Source organism: Taudactylus pleione, unplaced genomic scaffold (assembly GCF_031769625.1).
Source record: "Taudactylus pleione unplaced genomic scaffold, aTauple2 ptg000019l, whole genome shotgun sequence".
Classification (NCBI taxonomy): domain Eukaryota; kingdom Metazoa; phylum Chordata; class Amphibia; order Anura; family Myobatrachidae; genus Taudactylus; species Taudactylus pleione.
In genome coordinates, this window is record NW_028284421.1 from 41,111,616 (window position 1) to 41,127,854 (window position 16,239).

Below are 16,239 nucleotides of genomic sequence, written 5' to 3' on the forward strand. Positions count from 1 at the left end.
TTACAAAAATGTAGATTAATAAAGCCAGCGCCGCTTATGTTGGTGTCACTCAGGTGTCAGTCTCTGATGTTTGAAATGCTAAGATGGTGACGCACGTACACGCATCCTGTTGTGTTTAGTCTAGTCTAATGTTTTCTTGTCACAAAGGAAGATTGATGCAGTAATCTGACTTCAGTGCCTTGTTTTTATTAATGCCTTGAATCTGGCCAAGGTGGTGGTAAATATGATGGTAGATAATTGTGAAACAGACAGAACATGTTCAACGCACAGGCTTTTATACAGATGACTATTGCAAAAACCAGATAGTTTAGTGTGTTTCTAATGATGCGGCTGATGCTTTGGTACAATATTCCAGCTACTAGACTGGGTAACAACCAAGCCCATATAGCGTGGGTCAGTGTACGTAATAGAAGCAGTGATGGTGTCCTCTGAACATGGTGCTAGGGCTTGTTAGACTATTCCTGACGCTATCCTTTTACACTATCAGAAATATTATGGTTTTTACTTTGCCTTCAATGCAGTTTATAATTTGAATTAGTCCTTTTATAGCTGTTACAATGATTGTGTGCTACAGATGTGTTCTCACACATAGCCTCAATGCGCCTCGCAGTGCGACTTGCCTGGTGTGAGTGAGCCACCAGGTCCTTTACTACACTGCCAGTGTTGGGCCTTTTTTTGCCGTCAGTCACAATGTGATGTGACTGGGATGCCCCAGCAGACTTTGCTGATTAATGTGATATGTGACACTTTCATATCTGTGTGCACCTGAGTATGTGAAGCACAATGGAACTGTGGGTGCTACTTTGTAGCACTTTGTGTATAGATTCAGAGACTGTCGCACACATACATACATGTTGATATGTGACACAAGTGTCACATATGAAATTACTCAGCACGGTCTGCTGTTGCGTCCTTATCACATCGCATTGCCACATAGATGCATTTTCTAGGAAAGGACGCCCATTGCTAACAGTGACTTTGCTGAGGGGCATTTTACTGCGACTGCAGCAAAGATGTACAAGGACACATCTGTATTACACATTTTACACATTATATAAAACATTCTACTGTTAAAATGTTGCAAGACTAAAAACTTAAACATGGTAGTCTTGCAACTTGTGTAATGTCACATTGTCAGGATTCTTGCACTGGTAGGTGAAATGCTGGCTTTCCTAGCACTCTAAATTTAGATATATTTAGGGGATCCCTCTCTGGGGAATGAGGTGCACATCTGAAAAAGTTGAACAAAATGCAATTTCTGTCTTGCATCACTTGGTGGCAGGATAAACTGGAAAACAAAACCTGTTTTCCCTGACAGACAGATTTTCAGTGGGTTACCTGTAATTCACATGATTCATTAGTATGAATGAGGACTTGCTGTTTTTCTCCTGTTTTCTTTGTTACTCAGATCTGACAGGTGGAAAAGATTCTGAACACAGTTCTGTCAAAGCAAATATTCATGTTTACATTAACCATCCACTGCATCTGGGAAAAATGCATATAGTAGGCTGTATGCGACCATCATTTATAGGCAGTGGAAGAGACAGCCCCCCTGTGGTCTATGGGAGAATTTGCTGGCACCTGTGCTGCTAACCTCAAACAGTGCAGTTTTCTTTAACACCAAGCTGCTAATTTCGGTAGGCCATTTTGCCAATCCTGCAAATGAAAGCTTGTGAGCAGGGCCGTCTAAATAAGTACTTTCTTTGTCTGTTACTACCCAAACTTATCTCCACCCCCCCAAAATAAAAGAATTGGAAAGTGCAATGGAATATGCAGTTGCTATATATACACTGTGCATCCGGAAAGTAGTCACAGCGTTTCACATTTTGTTATGTTACAACCTTATTCCAAAATGGAATAAATTCATTGTTGTCCTCAAAATTCTACACACAATACCCCATAATGACAACGTGTTAAAAGTTTGTTTTTTTTGCAAATTTAATTAAAAAACAAAAACTAAAAAATCACATGTACATAAGCATTCACAGCCTTTGCTCAATACTTTGTTGATTCACCTTTGGCAGCAATTACAGCCTCACGTCTTTTTGAATATGATGCCACAAGCTTGGCACACCTATTTTTGGGCAGTTTCGCCCATTCCTCTTTGCAGCACCTCTAAGCTCCATCAGGTTGGATGGGAAGTGTCTGTGCACAGCCATTTTCAGATCTCTCCAGCGATGTTCAATCAGATTCAAATCTGGGCTCTGGCTGCGCCACTCAAGGACTTTCACAGAGTTGTCCTGAAGCCACTCCTTTGATATCTTGGCTGTGTGCTTAGGGTCGTTGTCGTGCTGAAAGATGAACAGTCGCCCCAGTCTGAGGTCAAGAGCGCTCTGGAGCAGGTTTTCATCCAAGATGTGTCTGTACATTGCTGCATTCATCTTTCCCTCTATCCTGACTAGTATCACAGTTCCTGTCGCTAAAAAACATCCCCACAGCATGATGCTGCCACCGCCATGCTTCACTGTAGGGATGGTATTGGCCTGGTGATGAGCGGTGCCTGGTTTCCTCCAAACATAACGCCTGGCATTCACGCCAAAGAGCTCAATCTTTGTCTCATCATGGTCTGAGAGTCCTTCAGGTGCATTTTGGCAAACTCCAGGCGGGCTGCCATGTGCTTTTTACTAAGGAGTGGCTTCTGTCTGGCCACTCTACCATACAGGCCTGATAGGTGGATTGCTGCAGAGATGGTTGTCCTTCTGGAAGGTTCTCCTTTCTCCAGAGGAATGCTGTAGCTCTGTCAAAGTGACCATCGGATTCTTGGTCACCTCCCTGACTAGGGCCCTTCTCCCCCCCGACTGCTCAGTTTAGACGGCTGGACAACTCTAGGATGAGTCCTGGTGGTTCCGAACTTCTTCCATTTACAGATGATGGAGGCCACTGTGCTCATTGGGACCTTCAAAGCAGCAGATATTTTTCTGTACCCTTCCCCAATTTTGTGCCTCGAGACAATCCTGTCTACAGACCATTCCTTGGACTTCATGCTTGGTTTGTGCTCTGACATGCACTGTCAAGTGTGGGACCTCATATAGACAGGTGTATTCCTTTCAAACTCATGTCCAATCAACTGAATTTACCACAGGTGGACTCCAATTAAGCTGTAGGAACATCTCAAGGATGATCAGTAGAAACAGGATGCACCTGAGCTCAATTTTGAGCTTCATGGCAAAGGCTGTGAATACTTATGTACATGTGGTTTTTAGTTTTTTATTAAATTTGCAAAAATCTCCAAAAAAACTTTTTACACATTGTCATTATGCAGTATTGTGTGTAGAATTTTGAGGACAAATTTATTTCATTTTGGAATAAGGCTGTAACATAAAATGTGGAAAAAGTGAAGCGCTGTGAATACTTTGAGGATGCACTGTATATTTCACAAAATTATAGTGTTTTCCTGGGGGTACTGATTTGCAGTATTTATTTAGATGCAGTTATATAAAGTTCTGGACTCCTCCAGTATTTCTGGAATCTAGACTAACCTGAGTATATTGACATGATCATAAGCAACCGAGCTATGATAGAACGCTATTTATTGTACATATTTGTTATATTGTGACTTCTCCCCTTTAATAATAAAAGCTCCCACTTGAGTCATGTATACTTTACTGATATCTGGTAGAGTTTTTATCACAAATGACTGTGGATCAGGGATTGAAATATTTTCCTTCCTGTCGATAAGTCTTTAGCAGCTTTGACACTACTTGCTGCATTTAACCTACTGTTTCTATATTGCTCTGCAGAGCAAGTGGACAAGTTTCAAATTCCCCAATGGAATGTCCCTCTGCATGTAGGGATGTGCTGGCTTTGTCATATTGCAACTTCGTGATGATACTGAGCAAGCACTCTGTGACCACATGAAAACCTTTGTGTATTGAGGTGACATTTCCCTGTAAAATTCAACACTTTGCTGTACTGCTGCATTCTCAATGGTTCAGTAAGGTTTTTCTAACTGGTAACCAGCCAATCATGGATCAAATAGTATTATATGATGACTAGATCACGGGGTGACCTTTCTGATCATGTGGCTGATGACTGTAAGATGGCAGATCATGGACAGCTGGATTTTACTGCAGTCCTGATTAACCCCTTTTTCCCAGTTGAATGTTTAACATGATGACTGGTGGTTTTGTAGCAAAAATGGTCTCAATTTACAAATGAGGGTTTGTATAGGAGTTTTTCTTCTTGCAAAAATTGGAATGCGTTGTCCTGTAGACTACATGTATTAGTAGATAGTATTTATTAGTTGCCTTGTATGTTTTACTTGGATATGTTAAGGGGCCTATCCATTAGCAGATTGAACGATATGTCGTTCAATTTATCTACTATGGATAGGCCCTGAACGATGATAGATGCGCACTCCCGCGGCCGATAAATTGAATCTTTCATCTGACATGTTGGTCAATTATTGCATATCGCTGCCAGATATTAGAAATATCTCTGTTTATATGCGGCGAAAGATATTAGCAGCAGCTATAGAGCGCTGCAGAGAAAAAAATCCACTCCCTGAGTGATGTCATGCGATATCGTTCGTCTTTTGCCAAAATCTGTCATGTACATGACCGATATCTATTGAAAATTCCGGTGGCTGTGCTGAAAGATATCTTTTGTCTTTCAGAAAAACATCTGCTAATGGATAGGCCCCTTTACATAACCGCTATAGTGTCAGGACAAAGAACAATGTAGTGGAATACATAATATTCAGTCAGTTTGTACATTGATGCACTATGGATTATCGGGGCTTATATGACCTTTTTATCTGGAATATATGTGATTTGAGGCAAAGAGTAACGTATGGCTACATTGCTTGATGGACTTTTTTGTGGCAATATGACAAATCTGTATAAAGAGGTTCTGTTTTGGTATAGAGTTGACAGGGATCCAACACTCCATTTGGGACATGCATTGCATATATTATTAAATTTAAATTACCGATGTTAGAAACTTTACTGCATGATTTGTTGTGGCCTCTGCTCCTGAGCTTGTAAATTGCTGCAGATCAGCCAAGGTGGAGACTAGCACTGGTCTCCCAGTATTAGTGTGTGGATATTGGTTTATGGTGCTGATCATACAATGGTGAGCTCCGCATTGAGAGAAGCAGTTGGATCTTCCTTGGGAGAATACTGAATCTTCTGGTACAGCAGCCAACAACACCGCTTTTGATTAAGTGTGCACTTCATTTGTTGTACCTTTAATTGATCCAGTGTGGCATCAAAAGCTCCTTGGAGGTTAACTAAACCTATGTAGGGTGGTTTTGCCAATTGGCAAGGAGAGAACCCCAATGTGTGATTTTAGTAGCAGAAGCTGCAGCAGAACATACCTGTTTTTTGGCTGCCTTGTTAATTTAGTTTTACCAGTACAACATATTCTCACTGTACCTTAGGTATAGGGCCAAAGGATGGTGCACTGACATTTTTTTTATTGCACAATGTCTCAATTTACTGCTTCTAGTGCACAGGTTCTCAAACTCTGTCCTCAGGACCACAAACAGTTCATGTTTTCCAGGTCTCCTCACATAATCACATGTGAAATAATTAGCTCCACCTGCGGATCATTTAAAAGGTCAGTGAGTAATTAATACACCTGTGCACCTGCTGGGTGACCTGGAAAACATGGCCTGAGTGGGGTCCTGAGGAAAGAGGTGGAGAACCACTGTCCTAGTGCATATTACATTTTCAGTTACTCGTAAACCATTTGCAGAAAACCGCTGAGATGGCACTTTTTAGATGCCTTGCTTAGTATGATAATCACTTGGGTAAAGTTTTTTTTTTGTCTGAGTGTTCCTGGACCACAACTCAGCTAAAACAGGATTATGCCTAGTCTTTCAAATGGAGTTCTACATTCAGAACTTGATGCACACATTTTCCAGTGTATGCAGTCTGTCATTTTATCTCTCTACAATGGAAATGAGTGAACACTGCCTGACTGTTTTATTTCTGTGCTTGATGTATATTTTTTTAGAAAGGTCTTACCGCAGATGTGTTCCTGGAGACATACATACATTTCCCTGTAATGGGCTGTGTAACTGCTTAAGCTGCCATTTCTCTGAAGGTTTAAGGCCCAGAGTTTGCTGTCATATTGTCTGCTGGTCAATCTTTTAAACAAATAGTCTGTTGAAAGAATTGTCATCCATTGCCTCAGTGTGGTTTAAAGCAGTTTTCTATTTGTTTTGATAGGAATGGGCACACCAGCAAACACCGTCTATTCTTATCAGATAAAATATGCAGGCAAGCCGTTCTTCTGCTCAGTCTACTTAGTAATTCTTTAAGAACTGTTAATTAAGGCAACAGCTTACAGTTCACTTTTAATGCTTTAACATTGATTGGACAACTTCCTGAGTCATGTATGACTAGTACTGGTGGTGTGATACTTGTAGTAAAATAGATTTGACTTAAATGTCCTTTTCAGTTTAGCAATATTGTGCTGGATATGCTAATTGAGCAGCATTGGCCGACGAGTTAAAATGGGGAACGTGGTCTGTCTTCACCATAGTACCTTTTAGTTTCCTCCGCAGGCAATTAGTTGATGAATGGGCCTATTGGTAAAACACTGAGATTTGTGCTATTTTTAGATTTGAATATTCAGTTTTCTAATCATGCCAAACGTTGATAAAATACAGGTCACGTGTACTTTGTCATTTGGATATATAGTGGTATCGGCAAGTATTAGTAAAATTGCCTTTCTTGTGAGCCTACACACACAAGTGGTCAGCAGTGAACACCACAATACAGTATTTTGTAAATGCACTATAGGGTACATGCTGATACCTGAATCCAAACCTTGAGGCGTTCGAATTTCAGCCATCCTAGCGGGGTTTAACCACATGGTCTGCTTTTGCAGTTTTCCTGTTAGGTGTGTTGCAAGGGTGGGTACAAATGGAACAGCCACGTATTAGACCACTGGAAACATTAGGGTCAGTATGAATCTAATAGGATATTGCAGATTGAGATACATTTTAGACAAACTGAATAATTTAAAAACACGGTATAATTTAAATGCCATTTAGTGGAAAATAAAAACTGCAGAAAATGTACAGACATTCTTGGAAAATGAATGAGTGAAATTGTCATTTGTTTAAAGTGAATACATTACATACTACATAACAATCAGTGTCTTAAAATTAAACTGTTCTAGACCACAGGTTCTCAAGCTCTGTCCTCAGGACCCCAAACAGTACATGTTTTCCAGGTCTCATCACAGATTCACAAGTGTAATAAATAGCTCCACGTTTGGATCTTATAAAATGTGGCAGTGAGTAATGACTACACGTGTGCACCTGCTGGGTAACCTGGAAAACATGCACTGTGTGGGGTTCCTGAGGGCTGATTTTGAGAACCACTGTTCTAGACCATTACTTTTAACCCCTTTCTGGGCTATAATACTGCATTTTTCCAAGCAGCAGTACATCCTCTGGATTATACATTTACAGCCTGTCTCCTGTTACAGCTGTAGGCTAGCCAGGCTTTTATTTTCTGCAGTGCTATTTGTGGTTGAGAAGTACAAGCTGTGGTTGATCGTGTTTAAATACCAGTGTTTCAGAGTGGTCAGTGTAGGACTGTTTTACAGACTGCAGCAGTCTGGCCTTGTGTTCTACTACAGCAAGGTGTAAATGGTTAAGCAGCCTTTCACACCTCAGACTGAATCTGGAATAGGTTCTCATTTTGCCTCAGGTTTTTTTAAACTAATCTCTTAATGTTTATTTAATACAATAAACTGTTCATAAGCACTATAGTAGATCAGCAAATCCCTGCAATATTGTGAGAAATATTGCTCAGCACTTTAAAATCAATTCGGCAATTGCAACAAAATTGGTTTGAGGCCAAGGCAAACTGCATGTATTTTTTTTTTTTTTCAAATTAATTGCCATAAACCAGTAATTCAAAATGGTTTAGGAAAGGAGTATATTGGAGGAATAGAGAATGTAATGTGGATGTACAAATATACTCTAAATATTTGAGACTTTTAGAGACAATGTTGTGCAAAGTGGTATTCTTTAATATATATGAAATATATATTTCAGGCAGGTTTTCTGTCTTGCATTTAATTTATGGTATCATACTGAAGTCTTTAACTTGTAACAACTTTATAAGTACATCTTATTCATAGACATGACCTTTCTTCAATGTTTGGGGTAACAATATTTTAACATTGGTAGTTTTTGTATTCATATTAAAGCTCTATTCTGTATAACTCAATATAGGGTGGCTAGCTTTCCCCCTTTATCACTTGTGAACGTTCGATAAGATTGTGGGGGGGAGGGGGTGTATCCAAGTAGGTGCGAGAACCCGGTTTTCTCCAGTATGATAACATATCTCCATAAATGGTTATCGGGCTATCCTATTAGTCGTGGCTTTTGCATGTGTTAAAACTGGTGTCGGAATTATCGTGACATTTCTTTTCACCACCTCTGAGCAGGTGATAAGTTGTGCAAAACCACTATTTTTCTCTAAAAATGTCAGGACTGGGACACCCTCCTTAATGACTAATTAGGCAAAAAAATGTATTTTAATTTGCTTAATTTGGTCAAAAATTACATAATTTTTGGGGTGAAAATTAAAGTGTTGGAAAATAAGTTTAAAATAGTGGGACAGGTATATTGGGGTGCTGTATGGATGGGACAGGTTTTAAACTTTGCAGGTGCAAGTGACTGGTATATTGCCATATAATGACACAACTATACCTACGCCCTTTTTAATGTACCCCTAATTTAATTGCAGCAACTACAGTGTTTATTAAAACATATTGTTTTCTATAGTTTTTTTCGCTGTTACAGAAAAATGCATACAACAGCCATTTGTCATAATTTAAGAACCCCAAACTCTTGTATTATGGCCACTAACACACTTCTATACCTTTTACCCTACCTTAGTTTACCTTTTTTTGGGGTACAGGCTGTTTCACTCATTTTCACCTGTCATCTATGTAAAAATGATAGTGCAAATTGGTAAACTCCGGTTTTGCAATAGGACAGCTTGATAAACTGGAGCGCAACATGCGAATGGTCCGAAAAGTTTTCTCCTGAGAACTTCTCATTGCTGCTAATTGGAAACCCACCTCGGTGTAGTTCAATACACATAAACAGGACTGGGATCAAACAATACTACACCAGCAACAGTCTGTAAACTGTATCCAAGGACTACTCTTTTCTGGACATCTATAATTGGTTTGTGGCGTTAGGTAATTTTTTCTGTGTAAACCAATACTCTTTTTAAAAAAATTTGCATCTGTTTGGCTGACCTAAACGTCTACTTTTACTAGAGGTGATGTTGCCAGAATAACTTCTGACTCCCAACTTATAGAGCTGGCTTCTAGATTTGGACACATTTGCAGCCTGCTGTATGTATTCACCGAGGTGAACAGAAGATTAATGCCTATGTCAGAGGTTCCCAAATGCGGTCCTCAAGTCTCCACAACAGTTCAGGTTTTAGAGATATCCATGGTTGAGCACAGGTGGCTAAAGAAAATTGACTGAGGTACTAATTAAGTCATCTGCGGTCAACCATGGATGTCATGACCTGAACTGTTGGTGTGCCTTGAGGACCGTGTTTGGGAATTTCTGTCCCTTGTCAATAAGCGAAGTGTGTTTTTTTTTTTTGTTTGTTTGTTTTTTCCCCCCCTTTAAAACATAGGAGGGTGATTAAGACCAGGGAGACTTTTATATTTTGCTTTAGTAGCATTTGATTTATTTATACTTTGTTATTTTACTTATGAAAAAAGTAAGGAAGTCAATATTTAATACTGGCTAAATGGTATTACCGTTAATTCTGGAAGAGTGGCTGGTTTTTTAGAAACCTGAATGTGTTTGAAACATGTAAGAAGAGTAATGTAATTGAATGTGATATGCTTTGCTCCAATTTTTGTTTCCTCTTCCCTTGTTCCATTCCGATTTAATAACAGAGTGGAGGTGATGGCTTTATATTTCTGCCTCTCCCTAAAACGAAGCATAGTCCGGTTCATTTCTGCTCTCTTATCATTCATGCCTGAACTTTCATAGTAGGGATTCTTACTCTGACGTTGGTGGAAATGTTTACTGTAGTGGGAATAAAATTGCAATGATGAAGACAAAAGTGGATATAAGTACTCTGCATCTAATTGAGGCCTTAGGAAAATCCATTTCATCGGTAGTTGCTGAGCATTGCTAAACTGGATTGTCTGGCACTAGAGGGGTTACAAAGTTATTAAATAGCTTATTTGCATAATCACCCGTTAAATGATTCCCCATAAAGAGCCAATTATTTTTCTGCTTCTGGATGGGCAAGGTTTTATGGAATAAAAATAAGTTAAAAGCATATTTCACAGCAGCAGGACTCGAGTCATCAAAGGAGACATGCAGGATTTTCAAAGCATTAAGCTCCATGTACCTGATTTGCATTTATATAGTTCCTTCTATTCCAATGCATCACATTCACATGTAGCACTGAACATTATACTGGTGCATCCCCTAAACTGAGATGTACAGTTCTGCCAGATGAGAAGCCTGTACATATCCTTAATGAAAATTTGAATGTACACTATTCTGATTTAATGGCTATCTTAATTTGTAAATCCTGAGAGCATGGTGGTTTTCTGCATCCTTTGTTTTTCTATATTTTTGTTTTTATTAAATTGTACGGGTGTGCACCAAAGTAAGGAGCCCTGTAGCAGTAGAGCTGCTAACATGTATACAGGGCCAGTGCCTAGAAACCGTGCAATACGGATACTACTCCCCCCCCCCCCCCCCCCTTCCCCGCCACACTCATAAGCCCACCATTCAAAAGAGGTCTGGCCTAGGAGGCACATGCCTCCCTGTACCTGCTCCCAACCCAGCCCGCCCCTGCTGCAGGTACAGCTCAAAACAGTGACCTGAGTGGCCCAATTTGCCTGTTTTCTACCCCACCCCACCCCTCTACTTTCAGTAAAGCTGACAGCTACAGTGTTTATTTATAAAAGTTGCATAGATTTTATGTTCTGCAGCATACACCAGACCCCTCTGCTCTGCTGGTATAGTGGTCTTATGTGAATAATTATATAAAAATAATTAAATTACTACAGTAGTAGTTTAATTTAATTATTTTTTTAAATACAATTATTTACATAAGATCACTACACAACACAAAACTTGATTAGCTGACTTACCATCACTGGCTGTCAGTGTTTTTTTCATATACTTCATAGGCTCAGCCCGGCAGCCTGCTCAGTGCTCTTCGTCGTCTGCAAAGGAGGGGGAGTTAGGACAAAGTGAAGGAGAGAGCTGGCTGGTCAGGGGGGCGGGCACCCACTAGTAAACAGCAGTGCATGTCGGCGCTGCGCTGCTGACAGGACAGGCGGCTGGACGCGGAGACCTCACTCTGGCACTACCAGTGAGGCATGTGGGGCAGTGCTCGAAGTGGGAATACTGAAGTGGGGGTATGGACTCCCTAGAATTAGAGATTTTGACAGATACAGCCTCTGCTCCTCACACTACCTGCTTTCCTCTCACACACCCTATACCTCCCACTACCAGCTTTCCTCCACCTCACACTACCTGCTTCCTGCTCGCACGCACCCTGTACCTCACACTACCTGCTTCCTGCTCCCACGCACCCTGTACCTCACACTACCAGTTTTCCTCCACCTCACTACCTACTTACCTTTCCAACCTCCTGTACCTCACACTACCTGCTTCCCTCCACTTCACTACCTACTTCCCTCACCCACCCCCTGTACCTCGCACTACCTGCTTCCCTCCACCTCACACCGCCTACTTCCTTCCATCTCTCACTCCATGTACCTCTTTCCATGTCTGGACTAGACTCTGCTGACAAAGTCCGGCTTCTCCACCTCTAAGACAGTGGAGCCGCGGCTCCGTGACCATCTCAGCAACCTCCCTCCAGGCTTAAGACTTGGTGCTGGCTGTGAACCAATCAGATGCATCCACGTGGCTGCTTCCGATTGGCTGCCAGTCCACAATCCATGATTGGCTAGTGGCCGGCACTAAATTTCAAAGACCACCCCACCGCCAATGATTCCTGTTGACTAGCTGCCGGTCTAATTGGTTCACGACCGGCGCTGGGTTTCTTTAGCTTAAGTGTGATTCTGTGGTGGCATCGGGACCCGGCGTCACCCGGTGCGTGGTCTAGCCAGCGCTGTTCCACTTAATTCTGCTGCTACTCCCAGCGTCTGCCAAGCAGGAGGTTGGACCCTGGCTGAAGTGGCGGTATGGCATACCCTTTGAGCCCTGATGTGGTGTGAGCTGACTCAGACAGCTGCGGCTGATTAGACCCGCTAGCGGAATTGTAAAGGGGTTGTCCGAAACATCCTTCATTTTTTAGTTTAATTGACTCAGTGACGCCCTCCAGTTGCCGGCGCCCTTAGGCAGCTGCCTAATGGTGGCATCGACCCTGCATGTATGTGCACTCCAGTGTTTCTTAACCATGAATAGTAATAACTATTGTGATCGGACTACTGCTCAGAACCTTATTTCTCCTCCCTCTCCCCAGTATAACAGTATAACACTGAGTTGGACCAATGTACAATGATTCTCCATTGAAGTGGTATGTGTTGTGGTCTGCAGTAATCCAGATGTTCAGGTGTTATTGACTAGCCTTTCTACTGCTTTAAGGTGCCCATCCACTAGAAGACAGGCAAAAGACAGCATGATTACGACATTGTAATCGTGCAGTCCTTTGTCAGTCTGTGATGTTCCAACAATGAAAGAGCAGTCATTCGGTGTAGGCACATCAATTATCTGCAAACATGCTGAACCTGACAATATCGTCGGGTTGTACTACATATTTGTACGATGATAGATGTCTAAACAACCAACGGGAGAGCACATCGCTAGTCATTTTAGACATTTTTTTAATTCATCTGCAATCGATTGTCAAGCGATTATCGAACGATAACTTAATTGCTCAATTTTATAGTCTAGTGGATGTGTGCCTTTACTTATGGCAGTAACAAGGAAAACTCCTTGAGGGTAGTGCTTGACTGCATAGATGGGGGAGATTTATCAAACCTTGAACAGAGATGGTGGAGAAGTTATCCAAAGCTACCAATAAGTTTCTAATGGTCATCTGTCTAGCACTGTCTATGAAATGACAGTAGCTGATTGCTTTCTTTGGGCACCTTCTCCATTTCTCTCCCAGGCTTCATACATCTCCCTCACTAATGACCTATGTGGGTGTAGTTTTTAGAGTAGTAGTAACAATTTAGGTTTGCAAGCAGACAATGAGTGCCTATGGCATTTCTCTGAAGCCATTTTGGTAGTAAAACTTTTCATAGACTTGAAATATATAGAATTTTTTAAGAGTCTAGGGTCGAATTCAATTATTCTGAGTCTTGGCTGCGATGCAGTGCCTGGGGCTATTCACTTACAGCATGTGATAAGCCCGCAGGCTGCACTTAACGTGGATTTCTATTCACCTCCTCCTGAGGCTCCAGCAAAAATCTGCGTTAAGTTGGACTTTCTGCCCTTATCGTGGTTGCCACGAATGTGTTAACCTATAGCCCCAGGGTACTTGTCCCAGGAATCTATGGGGTCACACGTGTTGGAAGCAGTTTTCCTTGCGCAGTAAATCTGCTTCTAATTGAATAGCTCCAGACATTAAAGCTCGAGGCTACAACCCTTTTCCTCATGCGGTAACGTATTGAGGATAATTTGGCCCTTAGTGGGGTATGTGACACACATGTAATTCAGCTTGTATCATGAGCAGCAATTATATTGCAAAGATAGACTACAATTAAGTAAAATATAATACAAGCATGAATAAAAATATAAGCCACCATGGGGGGCATTGTGAACCAACATGAGTGCTTTCTAACCCACAAAGGTTTCGTAGTCCAATTAACCAATCAGGTGGTGTTGAAGTTCTGTTTAAGCCTAGGAGGCAAGGGGCTGTACATAGTACCATTTTCTTACTGAGACCTAAAGCTTTGATAAAACACCCTGAATTTAATTTTGTTCTGAAACCAGCTTTATTTGTTTACATGTGAACAGTGGAGCTTCATAGTGCATATGTTTTCTGTTACCGTGTCCTCAGGAAACCTCCTTGCGGCGTAATTCATATGCTGTCTTTTTCACATTACTGAGACTTTGCTATTACATTTGGACATTGGAACTGAACATAACATCCTGCTGTGTGCTGGGATTCATTGCATTTGTTACTCAGTGTGTCACAAGTTACTGAACGACTTTCTCTGTCTATATATTAGTGCTCTTTGTGTTGTAATAAAGTGCTGCTTTCAAGCTGGGCGAGTTGGTCTGACAAATGTGCATTTTGTATGCTATGTCCATTTAAGGTTGGACAGGAATCTTTCTGTAATCCATATCAAATGTAAAGTGATATGATTTGAAACTCTGTGGGCAACTGGCCTTAAATAAACTATTCATTTGACATCGCATTGATCGCCTAACAGTTATCTTCCCACACACTTCTACCTCACCCTATGGTGACCACCTCATCACCATTTACTTGGTTAATTTATATACCAATCCCTTGTGAGGAATAAAATATGTGGTGGTTTGGTTGCCTGTCGGTGAGTAACCGGTCTGGCATATATTTGTAGTTCACAAATTGAAAGGGTAATATGAACTGGAAACTACATTTTATTCACTTAAATTACTGATGTATACTGTAATGATTTAGAAATCTACAATTACTTGTAAATGAATGGCGATATCGTGTAACTTTATTGTGACCATTGTATATATTGTGACACACACTCTGCATCATCAATATGAAAAATATTCAATTTGCTCCCTTTTTTAAAAGCAGTGTTGCTCTTCACCCTCAACTTGTAACACTGATGCTGCCCCCTTCATCCATACTACTTACTGTTGTGCTCTTAGCTATTTTTATCTCTTGTTTCACACCCCCACTTAATACCTGTTATGTCACTCTGCCTCCCTATCTCAGTTTTTGTCACATATTTCAGTGTGCTCTTTAAAGTGTCTGGTTTCAGATCACGGACTAAAAGGCATTTCATGTCCCAGCTAGCGAGACGATCCGGTTGATGGCAAATAGTCGGTGGTCTTCCATGCAATTAAATAACTGCTGTAGCCAATGTGATTTATGCACAAATGCTTAGCATTTAAAAATAAAATATTAATAATGGTTGAGAGGAAGGTTAGTGCTCCTGGAAACTGATTACCTGTAAGTGTTCAGATATCTAGGCTTGAAATATTTTGAAGAATACAATCAAATTATCCAGCAGAACTAGGAATAAAGCATGCATAAAGACCTGATCTGCCAGACATGGAATTGCAATGTTGAATACTCATTTGTACTTGTTTACCAAATCTGTTTTCCATGCTACTTACCAGCTCTCATCTTTACAATAATATTGTGATTACAGAAGTGTTTGTTCTGTTTTTAAAGTAACTGTCTTATTGCTACTTTGCGGTACCTCCTTGTTATGTATTAATGAGAAATAGGAAGTAAAAGAGCAGGATATTACGATCTAGTTGTACAATTAACAGTTTTTTAGTTATTTTATATACCGCGCACATATTATTATCCTTTATATGGCACCTCAAGTGTTCCGCAGCACCTTACATAGTACATAAAACTAGTAAGTGAACAAGAAACAAGTAACTTGCAGTACATTACAGTGCAGGACAAGGACACGACTTGGGTACATTGCTGCAACAGCGATTAAAGCACTCACAATAAGCAGCAGGGAGTTGGCAGTCATGTGTTAGGTGCCTTTATGGGGGGTAAGGAGAGAAGCACATGAGGGAGGGATTTTCAGTCCCTGTCCCACTCTATAGCCCCTATCACATGTATATAATATATATATATATATATATATATATATATATATATATATGTGTATATATATATATGTATATGTATATGTATATGTATATATATATATATGTATATAATATATATATACACACTAGAATTTTTTTTTTTTAAGTCAGAAGCCTGTTAACCTACCAGTATATTTTTAAATTGTGGGAGCAAATAGGAGCACCCGATGGAAACCCATCCAAGCTCGGGGAAAATATACAAACCCCACACAAATCAAACTAAAGACTTTAGTGTGGTGAGGCAGTAATGCAAACCATTACCCAGACTGCTGTCTCACAAGATCAGCTTGTTTGGAAAATGTAAGTGTAGGAGTATGAGCACTTCTTCCATGATTTATGGCTTGTTTTCATTGGTTATACATCCTGTGGTCTGCAACCACTCTGAATGTCTACTCCTTGAGCAAACCGCAAACCGCAAAGTGAATGTTAGAAAAGCATCGAGAGACAGCTTGTAAAAGCTATGAACC

General features: G+C 40.6%; 1 protein-coding gene across 2 annotated transcripts in view; it reads left to right on the forward strand.

The window, feature by feature from the left end:
- The window catches only part of SND1 (staphylococcal nuclease and tudor domain containing 1), an 876,127-nt gene that overhangs the window by 111,076 nt on the left and 748,812 nt on the right, over positions 1-16,239 (forward strand). The gene's annotated exons all lie outside the window — the stretch shown is intronic.